Source organism: Canis lupus, chromosome 7, assembly GCF_003254725.2.
Source record: "Canis lupus dingo isolate Sandy chromosome 7, ASM325472v2, whole genome shotgun sequence".
Lineage (NCBI taxonomy): Eukaryota > Metazoa > Chordata > Mammalia > Carnivora > Canidae > Canis > Canis lupus.
The window spans coordinates 23,200,038-23,216,293 of NC_064249.1; the positions used below are offsets into that span (position 1 = coordinate 23,200,038).

Genomic DNA, 16,256 nt, shown 5'->3' on the forward strand with positions numbered 1-16,256 from the left:
ATATGATGTAGAATTTGGCTGCTGTAATGGTGAGGGGTTGGAATCCTAAGAAGACCCCCGCACGGGAAGCTCAGGCATATGAACCCTTCCTAAGACGTATGATGGACCAGATGAACTGAGATCCTCTGCTCCAAACAATCCTGCTACTGAAAACCCAAAAATCATCCAGAAAAGTAGCCACCACCAAAAAAAAAAACAAAAAAAAAAAACAGAACAAGTAAGAGCTATCTACCACTGAGGGAGGGACAGTAGCATGAAGAAGGACCCTCTCTGGCTCATATGCAAAAACTGGTAAAAAGGCAAGAGTAGAACAGGAATACAGAGAAAATTTTCTTTTGACTCAGAATCACACAAAGCACAAGGTGATAATAGCTCATGGCTGGAAAGATTTGAAGCCTGTGGTATACTTAATGGTGAATTTAACACCTAAAACTGAAATGCAGTTTAAACACTGACTAAATTGATTGATCCGCTTACATTAATGGCCTGAAAGAAAAACAGCTGTACTTATTTCCAAGCAGAAATACCGTTTACTTGAGTATTTACTGTTCTGTACATGATCACTTATGTTTAGTAAAAAAGTATGTGACTACAAATAGTATGAGTAAGAATTCCATTACCAAGACTCAAAAGAAATCAATAGATTTATAAGTCACACAGATGTTAGGGTATGAGACAGATTTTTAAATAACTGATTATTATGTTAAAGGATATAGTGTGAAAGGTAGACAAGATGCTTGTGAAAAGATGAAGAGTCTCAGTTGAGAGATGGAAAGTTTTGTTTGTTTTTTTTTTAAGGATTTTATTTATTCATGAGAGACACAGAGAGAGAGAGAGAGAGAGAGTTAGAGACACAGGCAGAAGCAGGCTCCATGCAGGGAGCCCGATGTGGGACTCGATCCTGGGTCTCCAGGATCAGGCCCTGGGAGGAAGGCGGCGCTAAACCACTGAGCCACCTGGGCTACCCGAGAGATGGAAAGTCTTTTTAAAAAGTGAAATGGAAATACTAAAAATATAAATCTTGATATAAAAAATGAATTTTTATGTGCTCATAAGCAAATTGGATATAATCTAAGAAAAAGCAAAATGAACTTGAGGGTAGGTCAATAAAAATTATCCAGAATGAAACATCAAGGAGAGAATGGGAGGGAAAAATTGAACACGGTAGCCAAGATTTGTTGGATAATATTATACAAACACACTTGTAATTGGCATTAAGAGAAAAGGACAGAAGACATATTTGAAGAGATAAAGACACAGAATTTCCAAGACTGATAAAAAATAACAAATCACAGATACCAGAAGCTCACAGAACCTCAAACAGGACGAAATCAAAAGTAGACCAAAAATACTACTTATATCATAGGTCAAATACTAAAAACGAAGTGAAATCTTGAAGGCAGAGTGAAAGAAATTATGGAAACTGGAAGATAAAAATTATAACAGAGTTCTCATAAACTATACTGGCCAAAAATCAGTGGAGGCACTGACACATGTAAAGCTAAAAGAAATGTAACCCAAAGTTGTATATCCAGCCAAAAAATATTTTGCAAATGAAGACAATGATTTTTTTTTTAATTTTATTTATTCATAGAGACACAGAGAGAGAGAATGAGAGGCAGGGACACAGGCAGAGGGACAAGCAGGCTCCATGCAGAGACAGAGAGCCAGACGTGGGACTCAATCCAGGGTCTCCAGGATCACGCCCTGGGCTGCAGGCGGCGCTAAACCGCTGCGCCACCGGGGCCGCCGGAAGACAATGATTTTTTTTCAAAGAACCAAAAGCTGTGTTTAACACAGAAACTGTAATGGATATAAAATAGTAACCCTACTTGCATGGGCAGATAGATGGACAGATGATTAGGTGGTTGATGGATGAATGTGTACAGAAAGATCTGCACCAAATTTAAGTTGCAGAAAATAAAAACAAGACAGCCACTTAATTTTGTATAACTCTGGAACATTGGATTCTGAATAACAGCTTTTTAGAAGACACTTGTAAAGGGAGCATCAGCACTTGGAAGCTGGTGGTTTGAAACATCTGTGAGACCAGCAGTTAAGTGGTAACTTAGTACACTCACAATGCCTAGAATACTGTGATACTGATCAACATAAGCACATATATTCAGTGGACCTTGTACTCATATCTATATCTATATCTATATCTATATCTATATCTATATCTATATCTATATCAATCTACATATACAATGTGAAATATGTATCTAGTGGTTTCTCACAGTCCCTGGAAGGAAAATAACTACTGATTAGAGGAGCTGGAGCTTGTAATTATTCTTAAAAAAAAAAAAAAATTTTTTTTTTGTATCACACTTATCAGGGTACCTAGAATTATTTCCATTAGAATTCTAGCATTCATTTACTAACTTTACAAACACTTACTTTAAAAATCTATTTATTACTGTGCATACAAAAATAAAAATCCTACCTTTCCAGGATGTCACTGTCTGTTAGAGAAGATAGACAAGCAAATAAATTATAATACGTTGTGAAAAATAGGATTAGAACAGTGATTTTTGAAGTCTGAGAAACTGAAAAGTTATTTGTGCCAAGATGCTATCACAGATCTTACCAAATTATAATCTTTAGAGAGGAGACCAAGGATTTATGTTTTGAAATTACTCCTTAGCCATTTTATGTCTACCTATTCCTTTCCCTTACCCTGAAAGTACGGTAACTATACTAAAGATATTTACAAGTTCCTGAATTGGTTGGAACAATAATTTGGAAATGTAGATCTAATAAATAATAAAAGACTTTTATATATCATAGTAAGAATGCTTTGTTGTCTAATGAACATAATTGTACTAAAATATTAAGTCTGTTTTAATAGCATTTATCAAAACATAAAGATCAGATCTATCCAGTAAAAGAAAAAATACTGTTTTTTTCTCATGAACTGTTACTACTGTGATAATAGTAGGATTCATTTTGATTTTGTAAAAGAGCATAAAGAAGTCATTAAGTAGACAAAGCCCCAAATCGCCATTATTTTTTTATACTTACATTCTCCATTTTAGATTAGTTTTTCAATCATATTCTTGCATAGAGCTTACCTAATATATTATCACTATACAAAGACTAAAAATTGAAAACACTGGTTAAAATATGGATCTGTACCTTGTGTCTGATGAAAGTGCCTCTGGAAATGGAGGGGCAGTTTTGAAACACATAAGAAGATTAGTTACTAGGCATGAGTTGAGGGTTAATCAGTTCTTTATTTTGAAACTTGTGTCGAATGGTTACATCAAAGAAAGTACTATAACTCAGAATACAGTTCTAGTTCTAACAATTTGATGGACTAAATAAATTGAAAATCCTCTGTCAACATTTTATTCATTTTAGATCAATATTATTTTAGATAAAATGTATAAAAATATTACTTTAGATGCATAGCGTACAAAGTATTGAAATCATAAAGGGTCAGAAAGAGAGCAGAATACAAAAAACCAGAGAACTAAACCTGTTAGCTGAAGTTCTATCACTGGTTAGTGGTAGTAATAGAAAGTTGCTAGCTTCAGGGATCTAGTTGTTGGAGAGTTAGTGGGGGAGGAGAAATATGGTGTGGACCTGCTTAGAGTATTGTAATTATCTGTCTCTGCCCGAAGTTTCAGTAGAAACTTTGTCTTGGCCTGGGCTCTGAGTAGTGGACAGGCATTGTTGCCTCTGAGAATTCTGTCCATGGTATAGGATGTTTCTTCTACTTGCTCCTTCCACAGAGAAATAAGAGAATTAAATAAATAATTGAATACAGTATTATAAAAAAGTCTTGTGAGCAGAGAAATTTATATATATATAGGTAAATCTTAGCTATCCTTGACTATATAAAGCAACAACAATAATGGAAACATTTGGAAGTCTTAAAAAGATGGAAACTAAAATCTGTACAATAATAACCCAGGTTTTGGAGGAATATTGATAAAATATAAAGCAGTGTAAGGTTTTACATTACCTGTGTAACAGTATTAATTAGCTTTGTCCTTTATGTCATATATGCATTCTAAAATTTTAATCAAAAAAATAAATAAAATTTTAATCATTATCATTAAAGAATAGAAATAGGATTTCTAATTTCAAATCTACAGTAGTAAAGAAAACTCCATCTATATTAAAGAAAACTCAGTCTATAGACAGTAAGTAAGGAGGAAATGAAGAGCCATAGAAAAGTCAGAGTAGGAAAAAAAAAAAAAGAAAAACCGGAGTAGAGATGCCTTGGTGGCTCAGCGGTTGGGCATCTGCCTTCGGCTCTGGCTCATGGCTTTGTTTGTGATTTTGGAGTTCCATGATTGAATCCCACATTGGGCAGCTTGTAGGGAGTCTGCTTCTCCCTCTGTATTTCTGCCCCCCACCCTCCCATGAATGGACGAATAAACAAATAAAAAAATAGAGTAAATAACTAAATGAAACATGATGAGAATAAATAAATTTGGGCTTACTCCACATGTCTCACTGAAAACAGTAAATTGAGACATTAAATTTACCAGTTCAAAGACCAAGTCACTCTGATTGGGTTATTTTATTTAAAAATTAAGACTTCTACACTAAATGTTATGCAAAAGAGACACTTAAATTTGAAAGGCACAGGAAGATTGAAATAAAGAGAGAAAATATGTTATGAAGTAAGAATTGGTGAAACTATATTTAGTGAGAACAATTAGACTTTCCAGGTTAAAATAGGGTTAAGAAGATCCCAATGAAATGATAAAAGGAGTACTTAAAATGAGGACATACATTGTAAGCCTCATGTATGTAATAAGATAGCCCCAAAATATATCAAGTAAATATGACAAATTGTAAGAGAAACTAAAATCTATAAGGAGAAAGAAATTACAAGGTACTGGAAATTTGAACAACATAGTTAACAAGTACTTAGAAGATCAAATCTGTCAACTATGGGAATCCATATTATCACACATAGATTATTTACATAAAATGATTTTTAAAAACACTTAGATTCCAGCTAACAAACAGTGTAATACTGTTTTCAGTAGTAGAATTCAGTGATTCATCACTCCTAACAAATAACCCTTCTTAATACTTCTCACCCATCTAGGCAGTCTCCTGCCCACCTCCCTCCATCACCCTCAGTTTGTTCTGTCATTAAGAGTCTCTTAGGATTTGCTTCCTCCTCTCTCTCCCCCACCCCCACATGTACATCTATTTTGTTTCTTAAATTCCACATGAGTGAAATTATACAGTATTTGTCTTTCTCTGACTTCACTTAGATTTTTTTAAATGATATTTCTTTTTTTTTTTTTAAGGTTTTATTTATTGACAGAAAGAGGGAAAGTGCAAGTAGGGGGAAGGGGAGAGGGAGATGCAGGCTCCCCACTGAGCAGGATGTAGGGCTCAATCCCAGGACCCTGGGATCATGACCTGAACTGAAGGTAACACTTAACCAACTGAACCACCACATGCCCTAATGATCTTCTTTTCAAGAAAGTTAAGCATAAAAACGAAAGAAAGAAAGAGAGAGAGAGAGAGAGAAAGAAAGAGAAAGGAAAAAAGAAAGAAAAAAGCAAAAAGCATCAGTTCTTAGCTGTTTATGAGACTTGATTCTTGGTGTTTTGTCAGTTTCCCAAAATGAATTTCTCTTTCAAGATATTCAAAGAAAGCCATTATTATTCCCATTTTGGCCTTTTCAGTTTTTTCCTGCCACCATTAATTTTAGATAACCATTTTCCAAGGTTTTTGTAATAAAACAGATTTTTTTATGATCTTTACATGCTGACACGAGATGTTAAAATTTGTTTTAATGCCTTTCTAGTGATGAGAAAATATTTATCTCTGATGTTCATTAGTCATTATTTAGCATTATTTGCTTTTTGACTCTAAAGCAAAAGTGTGAAAAGAGGTTGAAGTAAAGCAGATCAGTGAAGATTGAAGCAAATTAATTCTCAAAAAATGTTGAGTGTGTTCAGATACTTGTTCCAATGCTTAGTTTGGCTGTGTGAACTTACTAGCAAGCTAGGCCAAGTTGAGCAAATAATTTTGTATTACATTTTGAGTATGTATTTCAGTGCTCTTATTTCTAGTGTGGGCATGACAGATTTTATATTTCTAAAATTTAGACATCAAGGTTTGGATGCCATTGCCTCTAGATTTAGATTTATGATGTTAGAACAATTTTATAAAATTCTAATTTTTAAAAGTATCACTAAGAGGAGGGGCACCTGAGTGGCTCAGGGGTATGATCGTGGGACCCTGGGAAGGAGTCCCGCATCAGGCTCCCCACCTGTTTCTCCCCCTGCCTATGTCTCTGTCTCTCTTTGTGTGTCTCTCATGAATAAATAAGTAAAATCTTAAAAAAAAAAAAAGTACCATCAAGAAAATCCTTAAATTTCCCTGGTAATTCACATTTTATTATATAGAAACTTGATTCCTAAGCAGGCAAAACTGAGCACAGGAATTTTTGCCCATAGTTTGTGTTTATTTAATATCTAAAAAACTCTGAATATTTTAGAATGTGTGGTTTAGCTCTAATCTTTATTACATTAAGTTGATAATAAAACTATGTATTCCATATAATTGTTGTATATACTTTCAGATAAATTCAAATAAACACAAATTATTTAAAACTTTTTTCTATATTTGATAACATTTTTTTCTCTATTTCCAAATGATAAGGATTACAACGATGTCATCTGGCCACTAATGTCTATGCGTAGAACATTGTACTGAATCCTTAAATGAATGTGAAAATTTAAACATTTTTCCTGTTGTCTGTCTAGTTTAGGACAACACAAGAGAAACCTTACAGGGCAACCCATTTCTTCCATCAGAGATAATTAAAACTAACAAATCACAAACATATCCATCCAAATAGATGTTTTTGGAAACAAACAGATATTATTGATATTTTGAGTTGGATTTTGTAGGGAAGTGGTGATTTGTAAGTTTTTATTTGCCCCAGGGGCTTTAGAATTTAGTATTAAAAATTCATTAATTAATATGCTTTATCCCTGCAAAAAAGGATAAATACAAAAAACTAAATGAAAACATTTTTTCATATTGCTCAGTACAATTAATTCATTTCAATATTTCTTAAGATTCTTTAAGAGTTGGCAGGTGGAAAGGAATGCTGGGTAGGTAGGGAGAACAGAGGCTTATTAGTAAAAATGCCTCTGTTCCTATTTGGGCTATAACCGGAACAGCTCTACTTTAATCTGTTTGGTGTCCTAGGATTTTAAATAAATTAGGCAAAAGAAGACTTCCTTATTATACATGTAAACTTTTTCTAAACTGAGTCTTTTTTTTTTTAAGTTTTTTAAAAAATATTTTTTATGTATTTATTTGAGAGAGAGTGCACACAAACAGGGGGAGGGGGAGAGGGCAAAAAAGCAGGTTCCCAGGTGAGCAGAGATCCCCACATGGGGCCCGGACCCTGAGATCATGACCTGAGCCCAAGGCAGATGCTTAGCTGATTGAGCCACCCAGGAACTACTAAAAAAAGTTTTGGGAAAACATATATAATAGAATTTTTTATTTTTTATTTTTTTTATTTATTTTTATTTTTTTGAATTTTTTTTTTTTTAAGACAAGTTTTAGGTTCACAGCAAATTGATAGGAAGATGCAGAGATTTCCCATATACCTCCTACTCCCAAACATACACACATACTCTCATTATCAACATCCCTTTCCAGAGTGGTACATTCAATTATTTAACCTATGTTCACACATCATAATCACCCAAAGTCCATTCTTTACACTGCATTCTTGCTGTTATATATTGTATGGATTTGGATAAATGTGTAATGACATGTATTCATAATTGTAGCATCATATAGAGTATTTTCACAACTCTTAAGAATATTGTCTTCCACCTTTGAGAACTTGATCAAGCTCTCAGAAAAAAATCTGACAAAATTGTGGAGGATTCCTATGACTGGCTCCCTCTGGAGTTTTTAATTCTCAAACTTGTTCACACTGAGCCTCCCACAGTTTATCAGTTGCAGTTCAGATTTTTATATCCAGGTACTTTTTTAATGGCAGATTCTCTGTATGAATCACTAATTATTCATTCACCTGTCTCTTTGATCTTTAGGGTAGCAGTTAGACCTGGGCTGTCATCTTTCTTGTGAATTCTAAAGAGTTGTTGATTTCTTAATCTATTCATCTTTTATTTGTTATTAGGATAAAGTGTCAGCTTCCAAGTGCTTTATATATGAAATTGGAAGTCATTTTTGTTTGTTTTTAAATGATTTGATGATTGTGGCTTATCTAATACACAAATAGGTAATTGCTACTTTTGTCACACTGTAGCTTATAATTGCTTGTGTATCTTTTGTGGATTGGTAAGGATTAGAGGGATGATTCGTAAAATAAGGCTGCATAATAGTGAGCTAAAATAGTCTGTCTTTCTAAGGTTCTATATAGGTTGGAACCCAGAGGTTATTATATTTGTAAAAAAAATAAGCAGTGACAATTTCTGATTCTTTCTCAAATGATGAACAAAAATCTAACAACAAATTCAGAGCAAGTGTTATAAAGAAGTGTTGCAAAGTAGTGCATATGCATTTGTATTATGTAACTTATACTTGTTTGCTCTTTCTGTTTCCAAAGTTTAGCTGTCTTTCAGATCTCTAAGATGACTCTAATAAGATATCATCAAAGGCTTAAAGGCAGTAAAAAAAAAAAATATCATGTAATTGTTTTTAAAGCAAAAAATGTTAGCTGTATAAGGTCAATATCAGTAACTAGTAGATGCACCAGTATATTTATTTTTAATTTATTTTAAAATATATTTTTAAATAGTAAACTTCGCCCCCAACATGGGACTCATACTCATGACTCTGAGATGAAGAGTCGCATGGCCTACTGACTGAGCCAAACAGGAGCCCCTGGACCTGTGTATTTTTAAATACTCAGAAGTTATTTTCCCTGCCTAAGGAAAACTTTTTTTTTTTTTTTAAAGACGCTCATTTATTGTCACTGGGAAAACTTTTTTAAGGATTTCTCCAGCTTGCTTTCTTATTCTAGTCCTATCATGGTAATAACCCAAAAGCTAGGACACAGATCTTTTGAAGCTCATAAGTATCTGGGAAGCCTGAAAACAGAATTTGGGGTTTTTGAAATTTGGCTTGATCTCTTTCCTACTGACTATTGTATATTGGATTGAACCTATTTCCTTTGTATACTTGCTTTTTAGAACACAGTTTAGAATGGCTTTGTCATAAATTGCATTTAAAAACTACTCAGTTGTACTTACCTTATTGTTACCTTAGTAAAGGTAATGAACTCTTATTTAACATTAAGTTCAGTCAGATATTTCTGCATCTATTCTAGGCAAATTATTTTCATCCTCTCACTTTAGCATATCAACAGTGATTACCTTATGAAATACTTTGTGGTATCACTATAGGAAAATTATTAATTATACCAGAAATAATTCTGTATTGATATTCCTCTTAAGATTGTGTATGTTTGGTTAAAATAGAAACAAATTTTCTTTACATTGACAAGGCCATGGGGGCAATTAATTAACTGAGAAATCAAATTTGGCATCACCATTGGGACAGACATGATATGCCTCCTAATGTGATGCAGTAGGAAGGAACATAATCTTTATAGTATTCTTGTCAAAAATATTTAACATGAACATAATGATGAGAAAACATTCAAATTTGAATGTGGAACATTCTACAAAACAGCTACCTGAGATGCTTCCAAAAAACTGTTAAGTTGTTGTATGTAAAACAACAACAAAAAACATAGAAACTGAATATAGTGAGTGACCCTTGAGAAAAATTAAATAAATAAATAGCTATTCAGGATTTTTTTTAAAGACTTATTTATTTATTCGTGAGAGAGGGGGCCAGAGACATAGGCAGAGGGAGAAGCAGGCTCCATGCAGGAAGCCTGATGTGGGACTCAATGCTGGATTCTGGGATCACGCCCTGAGCTGTAGGCAGACACTTAACCTCAGAGCCACCCAGGCGTCCCTCTATTCAGGATATTTTTTACAATTGGGATATTTGAGTGTAGAATGCATATTAAATTATATTCTTATGTCAATGTTTCATAAGTATTAACAGTGGTATTGTGGAGAGTCGTCTTGTTTTTAGACAGTAATTTCTGATGTTTTTATGGGTAAAATATCCTGATGTTTGAAACTTACTTACAAATGGTTCATGGGGCAAAAAAAAGAGTGTATTTGTTTATTTATAGAGAGAAGGCTAAAAGAAATATGGTAACCATATTTACATTTGGAGAGTCTAATTGAAAAAATACAAAGTTGTTCAGTTCATTGTTGTCTCAACTTTTCTGCAGGTTTGAAATTTTTCACAGTAAGAACTTAGGGAGAAAGAAAAGGAATAGAAATGTGATCATATATTAAATTTTCTAATTATTAAGAGTATTTTTAAAAATTGTGGTAACACTTCAGAAAGGCTTCCCCTTTATAAAGGAAAGCCAGTTACTGAGGACTCCTCCCCCTGAACTAAACTATTTTTGTCATAATGTTAATTAAGTTACATGGGCAAATACAAATTATAACCCAGTTTTGTATGTTCCTAGTTCTTAAGTAACTTGAAGTTGAATCAAATTCTAATTAAATACAGTAAAAATAAAAATAAAAAATAGAAAAAAGAATAGCAAGATGATGGTTTAGTAACAGTAATATGATGGAGTAGTATTTGTTTTGCTGAAAATAAATCACCACTGCACAGAGCTGGTTCTGAGTATTATAGTGCAGTTTCCTTCAAGATTGCTATGTCTATAAAAAGATCATTTCCCGTTTTATACTTAAGTCTCTCTACTACTTTTCTCATCCTAGCTACTGTAAAATCTTATAGGGCACAGTGAAATAATTTAACCTTTACTTATATCCCTACATTTTTGTATATATTCCTTCTTGTGTTCTTATTAGCCTGAGAATACGTTAATATATTATTATACTGTACTGTGCTGTTTTGATTATATCAAATTATTTTCAGCTTTTATGAAATAATTATTTTACAAAAATATTTTTCAATTTTAAATTATTAATGCAAAAGAGAAGTTTATCTTTGTAACTGGTAAATTTAACATGGGCACAGCATTTGAAGCAGAATTTTTTTTTCCATTTTTACTTTAGCACATGTGAAACAATTTGCAGCTATACATTTATACCTCTCCAGTATAAGCTAATTGCTGTCATTTGAGGTGATTACTTAATGCAATTATAATAATTTAAAAAATCTGAGAATACTTTTCCATAAAAGCAACAAAAATACAAGCAAATTTATAAAAACTGAGCTAACTTGTGGTATATAAGCCTTGAAAACCACCAGCCTTCTAGCCACCACTAGGAAAAGAAAAATAGGTGTGGGAACTTCTCAGAAAGCCCTATTTCTAGATCATTGTCATTGTTTGACCTGACTCAAAGTCCACATGGGGAAAGACCTGGACCCAGGGTTTTGTTGAAAACCACCAGATCACAGTTATCTAAGGCTGTGATAAGAGATGGGGCAAACAGGAGTCCAGTCAAAATTTAAAAGGATATGGGCAGCAGAATAGCCACAGGGTCTTTGAAAAAGCTCCTCGGATGTAGAATGCTTTGTGCATATTCAGGCCAGTGTGCTTATCCAGGAAAAAAATGAAAGGACTCTAGTTGCTTGCCTCTCATTGACTCTGTATAGGTAAGAAGTGAGATTTAAAAGTTGCTGACCTTTGAATAGGATGCCCTAACACACACCACAGGTGCCCTGGGCAAAGGATAGAAGACATACTGGCTCAAAACATTTAAGAACATTTTGTGGCTACTAAGCAATGCTGACCCAGGAGCAAACTTTATTAATCAAGGTAAAAAAAAAATTCTTTTTTTACAAGAAAACAAATCGAAACTTAAGTGGTTTCATGCATCATGGATTTACAGACTAGAGAGTCCTTTCTGGAAAAGTCTCTAGACAATTAAGGTGTCAACAAAACCAACAACAAAAAGCCAAGTCACAAAAGTCCCAGGAGAGGGTGGTAGGAACTGATTTCATAGTTACCACATTATATTATCTATAATGTCTACCTTTTATAGAAAACAACAACAAACAAACCACCCCAAAATCAAAACTATGGGATTATGCAAAAAAGCAGGAAAAAATTAGCTAAAAGTATAACAGAGTTAGGCTTATTTCAGACTTTAAAGCAGCTAATTTAAATGTATTCAGTGAATTAAAACATGATTAGGGAATGAAAGAAATATAAAAATATGAGACTGTTCAAAAATAAAAAACAAATAGAAATTCTGTAGTTGAAAATTATAACTGAAATAAAAATTCACTAGAGGAACACTTAAGCAGATTTGAACTGGCAGTGAACTTGGAGTTAAGTCAATAGTGATTATTCAGTCTAAGAATGGAGAAAAATGAATAAAGCTTTGGAAACCTGTCAGACACCATTAAAAATGCCAGCATAAACAGACTCAGAAAATAAGGGAATAGAGAAAGGGATGGAAAATATTTAAGGTAAAGGGGCCAGAACTTCCCCAAATTGTATGAAAAACATCAGTTTAGACACTCATGAACCTCTGTGAGCTCATGAACCTCTGTGAGCTCAAAGTAGAATAAACTCCATGAGACTGGCACCTAAACACATCAAATTCAAACTCCTGAAAGCAAAGAAGGGGAAAGAATCTTGGAAAACACCAAGAGAAAAGCAACTCAGCACATAAAAGCACTCCTCCATAAGATTAGCAACTTCTGGGCAGTCCAGGTGGCTCAGGGGTTTAGTGCCGCCTTAAGGCCAGGTGTCATCCTGGAGACCCAGGATCAAGAAGCAGAGAGCCTGCTTCTCCCTCTGCCTAAGTCTCTGCCTCTCTCTTTCTCTCACGAATTAATAAAATCTTTAAAAAACCTAAAATCTGTGTTAGCAGCTGAAGCAGTGCTTAGAAGAAATGTCCTGGTTCACTGAGTAGAGCATGGGACTCTTGATTTTGGGATTGTAAATTCGATCCCCATGCGGAATTGAGAGATTACTTAAAAATAAAATCTTAAATAAAAATGTCTATCTTCAAGTGTTTACATTAAAAAAGAGAAAGATCTTAATAATCTAAGCTCTTACCTTAAACATCTAGAAAAAAATAATAAATGAAGCTATGGAAGGAAGGAAATAATAGGATGGGAATTAGTGAAATAACGAATAGAAAAATGATAGAGAAAAATCAGCAAAACTAAAAACTGGTTGAGTGGCAGTTGGGTGTTTCAGTTGGTTAAGCATCCAACTCTTGATATTGGCATAGGTCATCATCTCCGATCATGAGCTCAAGCCCCACATGGGCTCCATGCTGAATGGGGGAGCCTGCTTATGATTCTCCCCACGCCTTCTTCTCCCTGTCCCCTCCTTCTCTCCTCCCCCTCCTCCCTTCCTACTTGCACTCTCTTAAAAAAAAAGTTGGTTCTTTGAAAAGATCAACCCATTTGGCACACTTTTAGGTAGACTAAGAAAAAAGGAAGACACAAATCACTAAAATTAAGAATAAAAGAAACCGGGGGCTGGCTCCTAAGTGGCTTAGTATGTCAAGTGGCCAATTCCTGATTTTGCCTCAGGGTCTTGGGTTCCTTGCTCAGTGGGAAGTCTGCTTGAGATTCTCTTTCTCCCAGTGTGCCCCTTCCCCCACTCATTTGCTCCCTCTCTCTCTAAATAAAGAAATAAAATCTTAAAAAAAGAATGAAAGAAGGGGGTTTACTGCTGACCTTTCAGATATTAAAAGGGTTACAGCAGAATACCATGAACAGCTGTATGCCAGCTTAATAATGTAAATGAAGTGAACAAATTTTATAATTCACATTATTAGAATGGACTCAGAAGCATTAAATCAAATAGACCTATGGAAGGGAAAAAAAAAATTGAGTAATAACATTCCTACAAAGAAAGGCAGAGACCCAAATGGGTTCCCTGGTAAATTTTATTAAATGATAAAAAATACTACTACTACTTCACAAAATCTTCCCTGAAGAATTTTCAAAACCAGAAGCCCAATATACCACACAAATAGAAAAACAGACCAGTATTCTTCAAGAATAGAGATGCAGATTCCTTGTACAGAATATTAGCAAAGCAAATTCAATGGCATATTTAAAAGATTATCACTCTGATAGTGTGAAATTAATTCCAGGAGTACCAAATTTGTTGAACATCCAAAAATCAATTAATATAATATACTGTATTAATAGAATAAAGAGTTAAAACCATATAATCATCCTAACAAACATAGAAAGGGCATTTGACAAAATCTCATACCCATTAATGATTAAAACATGTAACAAATAGCAGTAAACGTCTTCAACTTGACAGAAGGTTTCATTGAAAAACCGCAGTGAATATCTGTTACAAGTAGAAGACTGAATGCTTTTCCCCTACAAATAGGAACTGAGCCATGAAGGTGCCCATTGAAAAAAAACATTAAGGGCTTTTGGGTGGCTCTGTTGGTTAAAGGGTCTGCCTTCAGCTCAGGTCATGATCCCAGTGTCCTGGGATTGACTCCTACATTGGACTTCCTAGTCAGCAGGAGTCTGCTTCTCCTCCCTCTGCCACACCACATGCTTGTGCTCTCTCACTCTCAAAGAAATAATCAATAAATTCATAAAAAAATATTAAACTATCCTTTTGCAGATGACACTAACCCATATGTAGAAAATTTTAGGTAATCTTTAAAAAAATTAGAACTAATAATTGTTCAGCTGGGCCACAGAATAAAGTATCAGTATTAAAAAAGTCTTTTAAAACACAAACAATGTACAGTCCAAAAAAATAGTATGATTCTGTTCAGAATAACATCAAAAAGAATAAAATTCTTAATGAATAAATTGAATAAGGTAATTGCAAGACTTGTACATTGAACATTACAAAAATATGTTAAGGAAAATAAGATGTAAATAAATACAGAGATATTCTGTTCATAAATTGGATGACTTAATATTGTTAAGACGATAGTTTTCCTAAGAGTAATTTGTAGATACTACTCAATCTCTGGAAAAATTTGAGGAGGCTTTTATCCAGGAAATGATAACCTTATCCTAAAATTTATGTGGAAATGCTAATGGACAGGAATTGCCAAAAAATTTTTTTATAAAAGAACAAAGTTGAAGAACTTTTTCTACTGAATATCAAAATTATAAAGCTCTAGTTCGTTATAGGGGCACTCAGACTGTCTTAGTCAGTAGAGCATGTGATTCTTGATCTTGAGGTTATAAGTTTGAGTCCCACAGCGTGTGTAGAAATTACTTAAAATCTTAGGGGTGTCTGGGTGGCTCAGTTGGTTAAGCATCTGACTAAGCCTAATTTTAGCTCACGTTATGATCTCAGGGTTGTGAGCCCCACATCAAACTGCATGCTCAGCAAGCAAAGAGTCTCCTTGAGATTCTCTGTCTCCCTTGGTCCACCGCCCCCTCCAATAAATAAATCTTTAAAAAATAAAATCTTTTTTAAAAAACAAAGCTATAGTTGTACAAGACACTGTTGCACTGGGAGGAGGTAGACATACGCAAATCTCTTGATTAGGATTAATCCAAAAGTCAGTTCATTTTCATCAAGGATGCTGAAGCAGTTCATTAGAGAAAAAGTTTGTTTCCACCCCATGGTGGGACAGCTGGATGCATATCCTTTCATATGCAGGAAGATGAACTTTGACCTCTACTCCTACCATATAGAAAAATTAACTTAGAATTGATCATAGACATAAATGTAAGAACTAAAACAATCAATGCTAGAAGAAGAAAAATCTTTAAGATTTTATCTTAGTCAAAGTTTTTTATGAGGTTAAAATAGAAAAAAATAAATAAATTGGACCCCATCAAATCCAAAGCTTCTGTGCCTTAAAATATACTGCTAAGGGCAGCCCCTGTGGTTCAGTGGTTTAGTGCTGCCTTCAGTCCAGGGCCTGATCCTGGAGACCTGGGATCGAGTCCCACATCGGGCTCCTAGTATGGAGCCTGCTTCTCCCTCTGCCTGTGTTTCTGTCTCTCATGAAAAAATAAATAAAATCTTTAATAAAATAAAATAAGATAAAATATATTGTTAAGAAAATAAAGACAAGCAACAGAATGGTTGGTAATATTTGTTAAAAAATTTTTTGATCGTATCCAAAATTTTCAGAGTACTCATGTAAAGGAACTGGAACCATCTTGTATCGCTTGTAAGAATTTAAAATGGTACAGTCAGCAGTTTGTCAATTTCTTTAAAAAATTATCACCTAATGCAGTAATTAACACTTCTTAGATGTCTTAGTGAGACTTGAATACATTTTTCACAAAGCCTTGAATGTGAT

The 16,256-nt window shown here is 34.0% G+C and overlaps 1 protein-coding gene across 8 annotated transcripts in view; it reads left to right on the forward strand.

Annotated features, from left to right (window-relative positions):
* COP1 (COP1 E3 ubiquitin ligase) overlaps positions 1-16,256 on the forward strand; it is a 243,680-nt gene that overhangs the window by 165,952 nt on the left and 61,472 nt on the right. The gene's annotated exons all lie outside the window — the stretch shown is intronic.